This window comes from Pinus tabuliformis, chromosome 1_1 (genome assembly GCF_031772625.1).
Source record: "Pinus tabuliformis cultivar Carrire ecotype Pingquan chromosome 1_1, CPIR1, whole genome shotgun sequence".
In the NCBI taxonomy this organism is placed as follows: domain Eukaryota; kingdom Viridiplantae; phylum Streptophyta; class Pinopsida; order Pinales; family Pinaceae; genus Pinus; species Pinus tabuliformis.
This window is the reverse complement of record NC_142297.1, coordinates 61,488,273-61,506,119: the sequence shown is the minus strand read 5'-3', so window position 1 is coordinate 61,506,119 and position 17,847 is coordinate 61,488,273. Positions and strand designations below refer to the sequence as shown.

The 17,847-nt window shown below is 37.8% G+C and overlaps 1 pseudogene; it reads right to left on the bottom strand.

Annotated features, from left to right (window-relative positions):
• Positions 1 to 14,413: 14,413 nt before the first annotated feature.
• Positions 14,414 to 17,578, bottom strand: LOC149211561 (pentatricopeptide repeat-containing protein At3g12770 pseudogene; annotated as a pseudogene).
• Between the last annotated feature and the right edge of the window lie 269 nt (positions 17,579 to 17,847).

The following is a 17,847-nucleotide window of genomic DNA, read 5'->3' as shown; positions in this document are numbered from 1 at the left end:
CCAATTAAATGAACAATTGCTCAAAGAGAAGCAGAGGATATACCAAAGCGCAAAGCAGAAACAAAAGGAATTATTCACAGCATTGGCCAAGATCAAGACTATGAATGAACAAATTAGTAAAACAAAAGATGAGCAAATCGCTCAACTATCACACCAAGTGGAAAATTTCAAGAATCTTCTTCAACCACCAGACTTCAGATCCGAAGCTCTCTAGATCAATAAAACATTGGCTAGAAAGCTGAATTTTCTATTTCATAATATTTCCCTTGTTGAGTCCCTCTATGAGATTGCTTCATCAATGATTGACAAATCAGTTGATTCCAGGCAGGATTTGGAACAGGCTGATGAGACTTTAACCATCTTTCTTGCTTGGCAAGAAACCAATGAAGGGCAAGCCACAAATCTGCCTAAAATTATAGAGTCACACAAAGAAATTCTTTTCCTATAATGGCAGTCACAATTGATGAAAACAGAAAGGAAAACTTCAAAATGCAGATCAGCAACTAGTAATTTACTTGAGTTAATCAATGATACTCTTTATCTATCTAACTTGATTCCACAGTGCACTCCAGGTAAATTACCGTCAGCCAAAGTATTAGAACAAACATGCAATCAAGAATTGGAGAAGAGTGAAAAATTAATCGTCGGCATCCAAAGTTTAACTTGGGATACCTTCTGGTTTTTTCTAGTTAAACCATACAGTCAAAGAGTAGCGCTCAAATGTTTAACTGATGCAATCGGTTACATGATTCCCGAAATTCATGATGCCACATATTCAGCCCAACTACATTCTCGTCTAAGTCACCCTCCAGAATTGCAACCAATGCTTGCTATCTTCTAGCTCAAGCTAAAGGATGATCAGTGAAAACAATGAATCATACTACCGACTGTAAACAAGCTTATTTTGAGGATATTTTCACGATTTAGTTATACCACTAAATAGCATTTTTATTTCACAATTAGTTAGCTTAGATAGTATATATAGACCCTTTCATGTTTTTAGAAAGGGTCCTCAGTTTTTTTATAAACTCAAATCAGTAAGTCACACTATTGTGCTTCTGATATATTTTTATGAAGACTGGGCCAATATTCTGAATTTTAATGAAGAAAGCTTTGATGAGATATGCACTATTGCTTTTTTGTGGAAGTGTTTCTAAGTTAGAAGAAGGAATTTGAATACAATTGATATTGGGAGTGATTCAAATAACATATGGTATTATTATCTATGCTTTTGTTCCATTCTTTCATGTGAATCAGTATTTATTTAATCTTGCTATCATTGGATATATGTATGTGTTTTAACAGCAGTCTTTATACTTATCACTATTGAACGTCTAAGGAGTGTTATTCTTTCAAACATATTTATGTCAATGATATATGAAGAATAGTGTAATATTGTTTTAATGATTACTTTGTTCAACTACTTGAACAAAGTAATTATCATATAAATTAATGTCTTTGTTTACCAATAGAGTCATCTATATCACTGTTTGTAGATAAAGATCATCAAAAGTTACATTAAGGCAGAAATTTCCCAAGATAGATTAGTTGTTTATAATTCTATCTTTTACATTAAATTATCCATCCATTATCATTAGATATTAGAAGATCCATCACTTATCCACCTTATCTACAAATCATTGGGAAACTGGTCCCATTATTTCCAGTCGGTGCCACCACACCAAAAGGAAAAGGAGCTGCTTTTAAGGTCCGGACCGGGTGGTTTTCCCCGATGTTGTTGCAGCGATTTTAGAGGCATCAACGCACTGCTACCTTTCATTCTCAAGGTGATCATGTGAACACCCTGACTTCTTAATTGCCAAAATCATATACTCATATCATATGTTTGTTCACAGTTGAACTTGCCTCAATTATCATCATGCATTCTGGCAATATCCTACCAGGTAGCCATACAATATGTTGACCAAATAAAAAATATTAAAATTTAAATATCATAATTACCTTCTCATGATGGCCCTTCTTATCAAAGAATAATTTCACTTGAGTTCTTCGAGATCAACATCCTTTCGCATGATCCATATCCATATGAATCTTTCTTTGTGCAGTCATTAGAGTGCCCATGGATCGAGCTTGATTACCTAGCTATAATACCTTCCTTGGAGTTGTTATTGTTAACTCCCTTTCTTTCTTTCAGAGGTTATACTTAATGTAGATCAACTTTGTCATCTTCCATGCAAGTCTTGATATCTTTCCATTCCAAAGTATATTATGCAACCATATGGAAGTCTTACCAAGCTCATTCTTAACTAACTCTTCCTTCGTGATTCTTGTAAATATGAACCATGCTCTAGGGAATAATTTGCATGCCTTTGTTTTCGTATAATCATATAGCTATCCTTTGAACGAGCTTGCTTCTTTATACCTATCAAAGATAGGTTTCCTTTTCCAATAAGAGAAAGACCATTAGCATTCCTTCATCCTTTAGACATGTTGTTTTCAAACTAGATGGAATATATATCAGTTATAATGTTTCTTCCAAGAATCTTCCATAATGATGATTCTTATAGATCTTGATGATCCTTCTTTGCAAAATGACCACCTCTAACATGATATTAGAAATTGCTCGAATGAATAATAATATGAATTATGGTCCCAAACTTCTCATTCTCTTTAAATTTTAAACTATATGATCTTTCCCAAAGAAAATTAAACAAGTAGATTCTAATATTTCTATTATCATGTGCTTCTATATATGATGTCATGCCTTTTATAAAACCAAGACTCTCCTTATAATAATAATACATGCTACTCTACTTTCTACATAAAATAAAGACAAAATAATAAAGAACCTGACAGAGATGAGACTTCCTTCAATAATAAAGATCCTTGGGATCTTCACCTTTTGGCTTCTTCTTAGGTTCTCTCATTTCATCAACTACATGAGATTCACTTTTTTTCTTCCTTTTGTTGTTTAATTTGATGTTTGGACAATCCCTTTTACAGTTTCCATACTCATTGCACCCAAAGCATTGAATCTTGGACATGTTTGTCTTCTTCTTGGACTTTCAAAACTTCCCTTTCCTCAACTTCTTAGTTTTTGCGATGAAGGCTTTAAATATTTCATTTGATTCAGTATCATCCTTTGCCTTGATCCTAGATTCTTCCAAGGTACATTGAGCCCACAATTCATTAAAGGGTGTAGTATCTTTCTTTTAGTAGATGCTAGTTGCAAAACAACTCCAATCAGGTGGCAAAGCATTCAATGCACAAAGAGTCATTTCAGAGTCAGAAACAGTCTCCCCAAGCCCTTGCAACTACTCTCTTATTTTTGAGATCTTCATCAGATAGGTGGTCATGTCTTCATGCTTTGATTTCCTTATTCTATATAGTTGATTCCTCAAGGAAATCTTTTTCCCTTGTGTACTTATGGAGTACAACTTTACCAACTTATCATACATAGCCTTTGATGTCTTCAAATCAGAAACGAAGGGAACAAGATGATTTTTTATTGATTCCACAATGATTCTGTGTACTCTTACCTCCCCCTTCATGTACTTTTCTAACTCTTGACTCTTCTCTTTGCTAGGTTCAACCACTTCTGCAAGGACATATTCCATAACTTCATTCTTTGTGAGTGCCAAGTCAATCATTTTCTTCCAAGCTAGGAAGTTTGTTGATCCACCAAGCTTGTTGCTTTCCTTGCAAAATGTAGCCATATGATCTATAGGTTGAGACATAGAAAACGATCTAACACTTACTTGTCAAGAGTCCTTCTTGATGATGCCTCTCGGATTGACTTGATGTTTTCAAGACCCCTTAGGAGACTTCAAAGATGCCCTAGATTGATGTCTTCTAGGATGTCTTCAACAATTATGTCTTCAAACATCTTCAAAAGAGATCCAAAACTCCTTGTTGCTTCCTTCTTTGTCAAGATGAAGTATGCAAAAGAAATTCCAATGAGAGCTTGACAATGAGGTCTTCTTCAATGTAGTAGCCCTCCTTCGAGGTCAATAGGTATTCTTCTACAAATGATTCCCCTTGACAAGCAAATACTTCTTTGTGTCCTTCCAGCTACCTTCTCTTGTTCACCTTTGCTCTGATACCATGTTGGAGAACATAGTAGGGTTTTTATTAATTCCATTTTCTCCTTATTCCTTAATATTTTCTTGTGAACTTTATTTATCTTCTTGTATTTCTTTATTAGATCTTTTCATCAAACAAATAACAAGAGAAAAAAAAAAGTAGAGACAATGGACACAGAGGTTAGGCTCCAAGCCAGGGTAAAATCCCCCCAAGGGGAAAACCCAAAAAATATCTTCTCTCCTATAGAACTTGCTTCAAATGTCAGAAAACCAAGAACCAAACCACAAGACCAAAGCCTCCTAGCACCAAGTCAACCCTCCAAGAAGACCCTCCAATTAGGTCAAAGTCAAACCAAGTCAATGAGAGACAAACACTTCCAAAACTACATCAAACTCATAATTTCATCCCCCCAACTTCAAAATTGCAGGCCTGTAGTAATCCTGCAACTTCAACCCTTGCAGCACCACAACTACTTCGCACGTGTGAGAGAAAACTAGGGAAAAACTTTGTTTTTCCTTCCTTCCAGCTTCTACTTCTTCCTTCTTGGCCTTTCTTGATCTTTTCACTTCAAATCGAACTTCTTTATTGTATATTGAATTGGTGAGCAAATGAGGTCCAACAACTTCTATTTATACTCATTTATGTGGGTCGAATACCCCTTTCTAGGCTAACTTGTCTCTGTCAGGGACGACTTGTGCTAGGAGTCTTATTTGACTGTCTTCACTGATGACAATAAATCTTATGACATGACAAACCATATAAGCATGAAGAACATGCTTTACCTAGAAGACCAATCAAAAGAAGAATGAAACCCATGCTCTAAAACAATAATTGATGTTTCTTCTTTTTCTTATTACATAAGATATACATATCGACATGAGTATAATGAAAATTATGAAGACCGAAACTAGTTACATTTTCCAACAGTCATTGCGTAATCATACTTGGGTGAAGGATTCTTTAGGGCCACTTCAAGAGATAAAGGACATATGCTTGGAGTAAAGGGGGGGATAACTCTTGTTTCCGCTTGTATAAACCCTAAAAAGAATTGTGAGGGGAGAAATTAAATAGGATAAGCACATTAGGATGTCTCTCACGGATTTCTAGATAGAAACATTCAACATGCAGAAATTATCCAATATTATCCATAAACAAATTGCATTTAGACATGTAGCATAGAAAAAACTTAGCAATAACTAATTACATGTAAAACAATTATTTTGCAATAAACTTACAATTCTTCCCTGAAAAAGCATTCTTTCAATTCCAAAAAGGCATCTCCAAGACATAAGTCAATCTCTAATAGCAATAGCACCATAAAAATGTAGCGAGTTCAACAAAGGCCAAGTCAAGCTCTTAAGAATAGGTTGAAATCCAAGTGCGATTATGAATATAATGAATGGAAGGATCCTCAATTTATATGAGGTTTATCCTTCCATTTTACAACAAAATATTAGCCTAAAAGCCCTATGACAAGTTTAATTTTGAGTATGAATGAAGAAAATGAGATACAAGTCAACCCAATGGATCATAATAACAAAAATATGCCACAAAATCCCACACATGGGTTGAAACTCTCCTCAAGCATGACATCATGCCCTTTTGTGGCAATAAATGCTATGAAAGTGCATGAAATGGGCAAGGGACATGTACCAGCCTCATAATCAACACCATCATTGAGGGGAAGCCCTCAAGGCTTGCCTCAAAATGTCGCCAAATATCAAAATCATACTTTTTGTGCTCTATGTCATCTTCAAGGGGGCTAGAAGTATGACGTGGCACAATCTCTCTCTAACGGTGTCACTCCAAGTCGTAGTACAAGCCCTCCCTTGTCATCTTAGGGATGACCATCATCATCTCGACTCCAAATCAAGTCATGCACTTCAAACAGTGTCAAGGCTAGCCTGGGGGAATGTTGGGTCTATTGGACACATCATCAAGAATCTCCAACACCAAGAAAAGCAAGCTCAACATTTCAGCATCTATGGATGTTGTAAGGTGTCAATTAACTATTGGAATCATCAAATTTCCTAATGCTCTACTCTGGAGGGGCAACGTTGAATCTAAAATATCATTATTGCTCTCTGGAAGTGAGATACAACCTTGGCATCATGAGTGGAGGCATGAAGTGTGCCATCAAGGCCTCTATTGCTATGAAAAATACCACACGGTAAAACCATCTCAAATTCCAATTAAGGTTACCAATCATTAGAGACAATCACCATAGATGCATCATAGTGGACCATACTTAATTTCTAAGGGCATAATAATACGTCAAATTGGGATCACCTTAAAACATCTAACTAGACCAAGTCCTGTAAAAGTGTTCCCTACCAGTGTTAGGGATGGCTAGATGACAAGTCGATGGGGAAATTCTCTATGGCTAAGTGCCATGGTCATGGGACCAACTGATGGAGGTCCATCATCCTGAGCGTATAGATGTATGGAGGGAACAATCATGGAGGCATGAGGTACCCCTTTCCTTGCCCTATTTTTGCACGCCTCTAGTGCTCCTTTTACTTGTTTTTTATTATGCTTTGATGAGGAGGATAGGTCAGGTGTCCAAGCTTAATTTTAATGATATAACATTGATTTACCCCTTGATGATGAGTCAGCTTCTCTCTCATTAGAGTTGGACATGCAATGGTTCCTTTATTATGTCTAGTGCTCTGGAACTAAGTGATGGCTAATGACGGGGGTAAAGCTCATGTTAGGATTTTTCCCACACGCTAATTAATGTTCCAACTATCTTTTGCAATTTCACTTTTCTTTTTCTTTCATGGTGGCCATTTTATGCTTTTACCTTCATTATAACTGAATCAACCTCTAGGGCAAAGCTTTTGACCCAAACTCAAGGATGAAGGCATGAGGGTGTTAGTTCCAATGAACCAATGACAACAAACCCGAAGTATGGACATGAAATTAGGGGAATGGTGAAAAGTGATGAGCATGGAAAGGTTATGGACATGCTACTTCAATCCAAGTTTTCCAAGTAGTGCCCCTCCTATAACCTTAAGGCCTCAAAGGAGGTTCCACTAGACTAGGGTCAAAAACTAACTCCCTTAGTAAGGTGTGAGAACAACTTTTCAATCAAGGTCGGTCAATCATCCAGATCACTCCTTAACACATGTTAAAATGCCCAAAACATTAAGTAAAAGCACATGATTGAAAAATGGTTAAAGTACCTGCTGAGTGGTGTCCCACCTTCCTTCAAGAAGAATGCCAAATGCTAGGAGGTGTTTGATCTGTTAATGAAAAAGGTATTACAAACTTTATGTGAATTCGCTTATGTTACTTAGTGCAACGGATCGAAAATATTGCAAATAACATAAACACATAAACAAGTTGAAAACACATTCAAACACATCAACACAACAAAATTTAATAAAGGAGTTCACCAGACTTCCTGGCTATGTCTCCTGGTCCTTTCGCTTCCAGTGTTGACCTCTTTATTTTGTCTTCAAAATGTTGTTATAGGTATGAGCTCGAAAACAGAGTCTCAAATAAGAAAATGGACCTCACCATTGCGTTCAGCTCGAAATTTTGAGTCAAACGAGTATAAACTTGACCATATTTGGCCACTGTGACCTCCAGAACCCTTGGAATGGTCCAAAACTGCCTCTGTCCCTGCAAAACCACTCTCTGTTTGGAAAAAACCACCTCTGCCTACATAAAACCACCTCAGTCTACGCGCTGATGGTATGGCGGGTTCAACACCTGCAACAGTTTTAATAAAAATTTGTCCGACTTTGTTTCAAGACCAAACTTGTGACATGTTGGTTAGCAGAGGTATGTTAAAGCGTTGCATATATATGGTTTTGGAAGGTCAAGGGTTCGAAACCCCCGCCCGACCATTCCGTCATTGGTTATGTTGTTATAACGTACATGTGATATGATATGGTTGTTCTGTTGGTTGATACCTTAGCCGTATGGTACGATATACCATGTGTTGTTTGGACTTGTGGTGAATGTGGGATATTTCGAACTATATGATAACCATAACTTCAAAGGTCCAACAATCGTGGGGTTGACCCCCACTGTCTGATGTTTTTCTGGTGAATATCCTAACACACAATAAATAAAACCTAATCGCTTTCGTTACCAAGCCCTGCGGTAGCTCATCCGGTGTGCTGGTTCTGGCGAAAACGTTGCCATTTCGGGAGGTCAGGTGTTCAATCCTCCCTGATCCATAAAATTTTGGAAATAAGGCCAAATTGGGCAAAATCCGGGCGGCCATGTGTCAGAACCGATTGGCCCATATGAACCAATCACAATCTGCCACATCACCTCCTCTGTTGACATCACCCAGGACCCGTGGCTCATTCCCGAGTTGACACATGTCCTTGCTGACGTAGGCATTGACTAAGTTGACTTTTGACTTTTTTGCCCTAATTTTCCATAAACTTTGATTGGCTCTAACTTCTTCATCCAGACTCGGATTTACACGCCGTTCACACTGTTGGAATCGTATCAACGAGCACTTTGACTTGATCCCACTTTCATCTGCATTTGAAGACTTTGATCCGAAGGCAAAACTGGATCCATTTTGGATCACTCCTCCCCACTAGAATCTTTTGGACCACCAAAAGTTGGTTTTAGTTGTTCAGTATGTGAGGATATATTTCCTTCACTTTTCCAATCTCTATCCATCGTGTTTTACTTGGATTTGTACCTTTGAGTCCAACTCGAAGATACTCAAAATTTCCTTGTTGCAAGTCCTTATCCTCTTGTAGCTCATTTAGATACTCGGGCAAAATATCTTCAGTGGAAGGTAGCTGACCTTGCTATTTGGGATCTTCAATCAATGAAGGTTCATACAATCACAAGTTTTCAACATTTACAACAGAATAAATCTGCATATAAGCTGGTAGATCTAGGCAGAAAGCATTTTCACCAATTTTATCAAGTATTTTGAAAGGAACATATCTAATTGGTTTCAACTTCTTACCTTCCCCTTGTAGTCTTTCTTTACTGATATACAACCAGACTTGATCACCAAACTGAAAACTATGCTCAACTTGATGCTTGTCATGTCGCGCCTTATACTTTTCTTGGCTTCTTTCCAGCTGTTCCTATATTGCCTGGTGAATTTCCTAGATTTGTTCAATGAACTTGGTTGCTTTGTCCACATCACTGTGTCCATCAACTTCTATGTCTTTACCAAAGACAAAATCCAAGGGACACTTTGGTATAAAACCAAAACAAGTCTCAAAAGGAGATCTTTGAGTAGAAGAATGTTTTGCATGGTTGTAAGTGAATATGCTAGTACTGGCGTTGTACTGATCCTTTCTTTTAATGTGTCAAAGGCCTTCTACTGTTTGCCTCCCCACTGAAACACTTGTTTCACACTTGTCAAAGCACATAAAGGAGCTGCAATCAAAGAAAAGTTAGCAATAAACTTTCTCCAATACTGTGTTCCCCTAAGAAACTTCCAACTTCTGTAGCAGTATTGAGCTTAGGCCAATTTACAATGACTTCTACTTTAGAGGGATCTATCTTCAATTCACCACCCCCTACAATATAACCCAAATAATTCAAACAAGTTCTACCATATTCACATTTTGACAGTTTTACACAGAGATTTTCTCTTTTCAAAACATCTAAAATTTGTTTTATATGCTTTACATGTTTAACCCATGTTCTACTGAAAACAAGAATATCATCTAAATAGACTCTTACAAAATCATCAATGAATGGTCTAAATACATCATTCATGACTCGCATGAATGTAGCTGGAGCGTTAGTTAAGCCAAAAGGCATAACCATCCATTCATAGAGTCCTTTCTTTTTTTTGAAAGCAGTCTTCCATACACCCTGTTCTACAACTCTGATCTGATGGTAGCCACTTCACAAGTCCAATTTAGAGAAGTAAACTACATCTTTTAACAGATCTAACAAATCATCAAAACGAAGAAGAGGATAACGATTCTTTATTGTGATTTTATTTAATGCTCTAAAATCAATGCGCATTCTCCACGAACCATCTCTCTTTTGCACTAACACAATAGGTGATCTGCACGGTGATGTGCTTGGTCGAATAAACCCTTGATCGAGCAACTCATGTCCCTGCTTCTTTATCTTTGCATTCTCTAGAGTTGATAACATGTACATTCCAATGTTAGGTAGTGGAGCATCTTGCTGAAAATAAATCTCATGTTCTATCTCTCGCTTGGGTGGAAGCCCTTTAGGCTCTTGAAATAGAATATCATAATCAGAAACAACTTTAACTAGATTTGCTTTTTGTTTAGGATTACAGCCTTGGAAAGCATCATATTTATCAATATCCTTTGCTTTTACAATCATAAGTAAAAGTTGTTTACTTGAATTTACAATTCTTTTCATCTATCCTGAATTTATGAGAGAGAAGTTATCTTTGAATTTATGAGCCCTTACAATACCATCCTTAGTGAGTTGATACTTATTTTTAGTTCGATAGAAGATAGCATTTCTATCATACAAGTATGGACTTCTTAATACAATTCCACATGTCCAATGGGACTATGTCTAACTCAACCTCATCTACAAACTTTGACCCAATAGCAAAACAAAGTTCACATTATTTCGTAACTTGTAGCTTAGTTTTATCACACACCCAACCTAATGAATATGGCTTTTTATGAGGTTTTGTTTCTAGACCCAACTTCTTTATAATTGCTTCACAAATCAAATTAACTTGTGATCCACTATCAAATAAAGTATCAATTTTAGTATGCTTGGAAATCACTCTAATGTGAAATAGCTCATTTTTTTTCCTCTCATCATTATCATTATCAACAGAATGCGAAGAAGTACTTATAGATGCTTTAGAATCTTTACCTTTTATACCTGTAGCTGTAACCGTTGTCTCGTCACCTAAATCTGATCCCAAGTCCTTTTGAATAGCAGCAGCATTCTTTCGCTCTTTACTCCCAAACTTCTTAGGCTTCAATTCTGGATGCAATGACCAGCAGTGTGCCTCATCGTGTCCTTCCTTCTTACAATGAGTGCATGAAGGTTTATCTTTCTTCACAGTGTTTGTTTTCTTCTCCTTCCATTTAAGTTTCTTCTTGCCTTTATTCTTGCTTTCAATAGGTTTGGATGATTTTCCAACATCTTGGGTTACATTTTTGCCTCTAGCTTCTAGATGAGTTGCTTGAACCGATACATCATCTAAGCTAGTTGGATTAAACATAAGTATGGTATGCCTCAAATAAATATGAAGACCACCTATGTATTTCAACAATGTCTCTGGTGAGTCCAATGACATGCCTAATGTTAAAACTCTCTTACGGAATTCCTGAGTATAACTTTGAACACTTTGACCTTTTCATTGACGTAGTGTTTGCCAACTCATCATTTCTTGTTGCATATAAGCCGAAGGATAAAATTGCTTTCTAATCGCAGAAACAAATTCATTCCAAGTTGAAATGATTTTACCATGCTTTTGGATATCATCTTGTGTCTTGCCTTCCCCCCATACAAGTGTGGTTCCTCCAAGTCGAAGGCTAGCAAGCTGGATCTTCTTCCTTTCTGAAACAACTTTTTGCACCCTACAATACACTTCAATTTGTCTTATCTAATTATCAAGCTTTTCAGCGTTAAGTTCTCCATCATAAATTGGCAAATCAAATTTTACATCTAATTTGATCAAAGAGAAATTCTTATTTTTCTTCTTAGAAGGACTAGATTTATAAGAAGAAGAGGATGATGATGACAATGATGGTGATGATGGAGGAGATGGTGGAGGAAGCATTCCTCCCTTTCCTTTATCTTCTTGATCTTTAGGTGATGAAGTTCCTTCATCTTTGTTCTTCTTAAACTCACGATACATTTCTTCCACCATTGCACGTATCATCATGAAACTATCCAAGAATTGGGATTCTAACCTAAATGAAGTTTCATCTGTCATCTTTCTTTGTGAAAAGACCCTTCCAATCTCTAGATTCGCCTCAACAAGTTCACCTTCACCTTGTCTGAGCCTCAACCTAGTAAGCATTCAAATCTTCACACACTTGTCAAACTTTAAAAACCTTGCTGCTGTGATACCACTTGATCCGTTAATGAAAAAGGTATTACAAACTTTATGTGAATTCGCTTATGTTACTTAGTGCAACAGATTGAAAAAATTTCAAATAACATAAACACATAAACAAGTTGAAAACACATTCAAACACATCGACACAGCAAAATTTAATAAAGGAGTTCACCAGACTCCCTGGCTACATCTCTTGGTCCTTTCGCTTCCAGAGCTGACTTCTTTATTTTGTCTTCAAAACATTGTTACATGTATGAGCTTGAAAACAGAGTCTCAAATAAGAAAATGGACCTCACCACTGCGTTCAGCTCAAAATTTCAAGTCAAACAAGCATAAACTTGACCATATTTGGCCACTGTGACCTCCAAACCCCCTGGAATAGTCCAAAACCGCCTCTGTCCCTACAAAACCACTCTCTGTTTGGCAAAAACCACCTTTGCGTACATAAAACCACCTCGGTCTGTGCGCTGGTGGTAAAAATTTGTTCGGATTTGTTTCAAGCCCAAATTTGTGACATGTTGGTTAGCGGAGCTATGTTAAAGCATTGAATATATATGGTTTTGGAAGGTCGAGGGTTCGAAACCCCCGCCCAACCATTCCGTCGTTGGTTATGTTGTTACAACGTATATGCGATATGATATGGTTGTTTTGTTGGTTGATACCTTAGCCGTATGGTATGATATACCATGTGTTGTTTTGACTTGCACTGAATGTGGGATATTTCGAACTATATGATAACCATAACTTCAAAGGTCCGACAGTGGTGGGGTTGACCCCGATTGTCCAACGTTTTACCGGCGAATATCCCGACACACAATAAATAAACCCTAATTGCTTTTGTTACCAAGGCTTGCGGTAGCTCATCCAGTTAGCTGGTTCCAACGAAACATTGCCATTCCGGGAGGTCAGGGGTTCGATCCTCCCTGATCCCCAAAATTTTGGAAATAAGGCCAAACTGGGCAAAATCTGGGCAGCCACGTGTTAGCGCCAAATTGGCCTTATGAACCAATCACAATCTGCCACATCACCTCCTCTGTTGACATCATCCAGGACCCGTGGCTCATTCCTGGGTTGACACGTGTCCTTGCTAACGTAGGCATTGACTAGATTGATTGTTGACCGTTGACTGTTGACCTTTGACTTTTGACTTTTTTGCCCTAATTTTCCATAAACTTTCACTGGCTCTAACTTCTTCATCTGGACTTGGATTTATGCGTTGTTTGCACCATTGGAATCGTATCGACGAGCACTTTGACTTGATCCCACTTTCATCTACATTTGAAGACTTTGATCCAGAGGCAAAACTGGATCCATTTTAGATCCGTGTTTGACCAATGCAAGTGGCAGAGGAATGTGGCATATCATCATATATTAACAAATTTTAGGTTGGTGGCCAGCTAGCTATCCAAAGAAGGAGAAAAAATTTCTCCCATGGGGTTACTCAATTTTTGGTGGGTAATATGCCTCTACTAAGCATTCTCCTATTATCTTTTCTTCTTTAGAGGGGGTCTCTTCCTCTACTTGCTTCCCCTTGTGCATTAAGCTTCTACTTTTGCTCAAACCTATTTTCACCTTAGCCTTTAACCACCTTCCTTTTCTCCTATTGCACTTGAAGTAGCCCCTTTTGATCCTTTTGCATCTTCTTCAGTTCTCTTATTCAAGGCCAATCTAATGGGGTCAAGCTTCCTTTCTTCCTCTTTATTCTATGTTACTAGTTGGAAAGTCTCCCATCCTTTTCCTTTCCTTGAGCAACCCCTGCTTGCTCCTTTTTCTCTCCTATCTAGCCCTTTTCCTTTATGATGGTTACACCTTCTCTTACTATGTTCCTTGGCTAGTGTTGTCTTTGATTCTCGCTACTTTATTTTTGTTGTGCTTTATTGTCTCCCATGCTTTTCACTTTATGTATGTTGTGCTTGCCTGTGCTAGTTTTGACTAGTGTTGTCACCCTTCCTACCAACTTGTCCTACTTGTGTCATAGTGAAGTTCCTAATTAACATAGATGGGATGCAAATCATAAAATTTCATTACTTAAGTGACATTGTAGAAAAACATAACATATGGTCAACAAACAAATACCATCAAATCTGATATCATATATCATGAAAGGTCAGGTTTTGGTTATAAAATCAATAAGGATAACTTACATCAAAGATTGTGAAAGTCATGCTATGTGTTGATCATAATGACCATACCCACACAAGAGATGAGATGAAAGGAAAGAGATCTGCTAATCAATTTAACATATGAAATTATTTCTTTATCAAAGAACCATATAAATCAAACATGATTCCAAATTCTACAAAAACAAAAAAAAACAAAAACAAAAAAAAACAAAAACAAAAAATCTACGAAATATAAGCAAAACACAATATATACATTGTCATAGAACATGTAGATGCAAGTGTCTCTTTTGTACTCTCATAGTCATGTATGCACCTTTTCCATTTCTCATCCGAACCCTTTGATTTCGTTGAAATTAGAGGAATCGTAACCAGGACTATGAGGTGACTATAACATATATTACATCTCCTGTTACAAAACAATGTTATATTGCACATTCAAAACAATGTTATGTGCATATTGAATTGCTTCACATAAGGTTCATACGACAGCCCAAAACACAAAAATCAGGCTCAAACTACCATATAGCGTGTTTGACAGATATTATACTCTGCCTCATACTACTATATAGCATGTTCGACAGATATTATCATCTGCCTAACAAAGGAATAGTATGCAAGTATTAGTTTGAAAGCATATAGACGTTCGTTGCTTGGTTTAACTAGCATCACCAATAACCTCCACAAGAACACAATCCAGCCTTAAAATGGTGGAAACGGTTTGCATCTCTCACAATAATTTCTCGCCCTACAATTTTGGAAATGAATGTAGTGGCATTGTGGCAATCATTACAAACCCGAAGGTTCTTCATGATACGGATGGGGGTGCCTGGGTTTGTATTGATGATCCCAAAACTAATGGCTAGCTTTTCACTATGACTACATAGCATGTTTTCCTTTAGCTCCTCCTCCACATCTTGGAGCACAAGATTTGTGTTGGGTACATAACCCAACTTCTTCATTTGCTCATACAAGGTTTCCAACATTGCATAAATTTTTTCAGATTGAGGATGGGTTCTGTCTCCTACGAGGAACGTATGTACCTTTCTATGTACCTCAACAGAACTGCATCCCGGTTGCTTCTTCACTCCCCTCTCTTTCATCAGTGTTCTTACCCTTACCACATCCTCCCACCTGCAAGCTTCGGCATAGATATTTGACAAAAGTACATAGTTTCCAGCATTGTTTGGTTCTAATTCAAAAAGTTGATTGGCTGCTTGTTCTGCAAGTTCAATGTTGTAGTGAACCCTGCAAGCCCCAAGCAAGGCCCCCCACACGTTAGCATCCGGCTCCAATGGCATCTTATTAATAATGTCATGCGCTTCATGTAGATGCCCAGCACGACCAAGAAGGTCAACCAAACATGCATATTGCTCCAGCTTAGGGGCAAGGTCATAATCTGATTTCATGGACTCAAAGTATTGCCGGCCCTGGTCGACTAACGCTGCATGAGAGCAGGCAGTCAAAACAGCAGTGAAGGTGATATGATCCGGCTTTATGCCTGTCTGTTGCATCAGGGAAAAAAGAGCAAGAGCATCAGCACCTTGTCCATGAATTCCAAGTGCCAAAATCATTGCATTCCATGAGACTACATCTCGACTTGACACATTCTCAAACACTTGCTGAGCAATGCCTACGTGCCCACATTTGGCATACAGGTATACAAGAGCATTGCCGACAGCAACATCAGATCCAAATCCATTTCTTATTGCATAACCGTGTATCTGCTTACCTTGCTCCAGAGCCATTAGATTACTACATGCAGGAAGAATACCAGCCAAGGTGATTGAGTCAGGTTTTATGCCATGGTCTTGCATTTCGATAAAGAATGTCAAGGCTTCATGGTGATGGCTATTCTGGGAGTAACCCCCAATGATTGCAGTCCATGATGCAACATCTCGTCCAGATAGTCTTTCAAACAGTTTGTGAGCAATGTCAATAATCCCACATTTGGCATACAAGTTTACAAGACCAGTGCCTACAACCACATCAGATTCGAATCCAGTTTTAATTGCAACGCCATGGATCTGCTTACCTTGCTCCAAAGCCAACAAATGGGCACACGCGGGAAGAACACTAACGAGGGCAAATGAGTCAGGTTTTATTCCCTGGACTTGCATTTCATTAAAGAATGCCAGTGCTTCACGGGGATGGCCATTTTGTGAATAACCAGCAATGATTGCATTCCATAACACAACATCTCGGTCAGGCATTCTTTCAAACAATTTGTGGGCAATGTTAACATTCCCACATTTGGTATACATATCCACAAGCCCAGTGCCCACAACAACATCAGATTCAAATCCATTTCTTATTGCGTAACTGTGGATCTGCTTACCTTCTTCTAGAGCCAATAAATGAGCACAGACAGGAAGAATACTAATCATGGTGATAGAGTTTGGTTTTATTCCCTGCATTTGCATTTTATTGAAGAACGCCAATGCTTCATGGAAATAGCCATTCTGGGAATAACCAGCGATGATCGCATTCCATGACACGACATCTCGTTCAGGCATTCTATCAAACACTTGGCGTGCATTCTTTACACTCCCGCATTTTGCATACATCGAGGTGAGTGCAGTACCCACAATAACATCGGACTCAAAATTCCCAACGATGATATCTTCATGAATCTTCCTGCCTGCTTGCAGATCTGATAGTCTGGCGCATGCATTGATTAAAGAAATAAACACCAACTTTTCGGGGATTATGCCTGCGCGTCGCATTTGATAATACATCCTCAGCGCTTTACCCCACAAGCCGTTCTTGACATAACCTCTAATCGTGTCGTTCCATAAGAAAGCATTGTTTTGTCTGTGTGAGAATTGGTTTTGCTTGGCCTGTGCTGAAACTTCTGCCGTCTTCTTTACTTGATTCCTACACCCCTGATTAACTGCTGCGGCAGCAACAATGGAGGTTGGAATAGCGCAACGACCATAAAAGTAAAAACAAAGATGATAAAAATGCAGGATCTGCGTGTGAGAGATCGAAGTTTCAATTGGAGGTGGCAATGGGAGTAGACATGAGGGAGGAAAAGATAATAGGGACATATTCATATTGCCCAAGACAAAGCAGGGGAAGAGAAAACCTACCATAAAAGAGACATATTCATATTGCCCTAGAGAAGGCAGAGGCAGAGAAAACTTTCCATAAAACCGCCATTGTTCAAACTAATTTCTCTACCCCAACATCATGTTTCTCAGTTGATGGGAATGCTTAACGTGGTTGAGGTTGATTCACCTGAATTTTTTTCCCACTGGAGGAATTGGTGATTCAGTTGTTTTTTTAACGCTAGGTTTTTACCACTATACATTTAGGTATACTACTTTTGTAGATATGGGTTGAAGTCTGCCACTGGTAGTGGCAATAGCACAGATATTGCTTTCACGTTTGAGCCGTTCAATTCTGTTGACCTCATAATTATTGAGGTCAAAATTATTGACAACTTTCGGCCTGTTGTATTTAATGGATGCAATATCATAGCTACAATAACTTTCTCTTTTGTATATATGAAAATCAAAATTAATATTTTCATTTTTATTTTCTTATGTATCTTATAGTTCAAATAGATTATAATGGAACATATAAATGCTATAAATAGATTAAAATAGAACAAAACATACCCAAATTGGAATAGAACATATAAAACTATAAATATATTAGAATAGT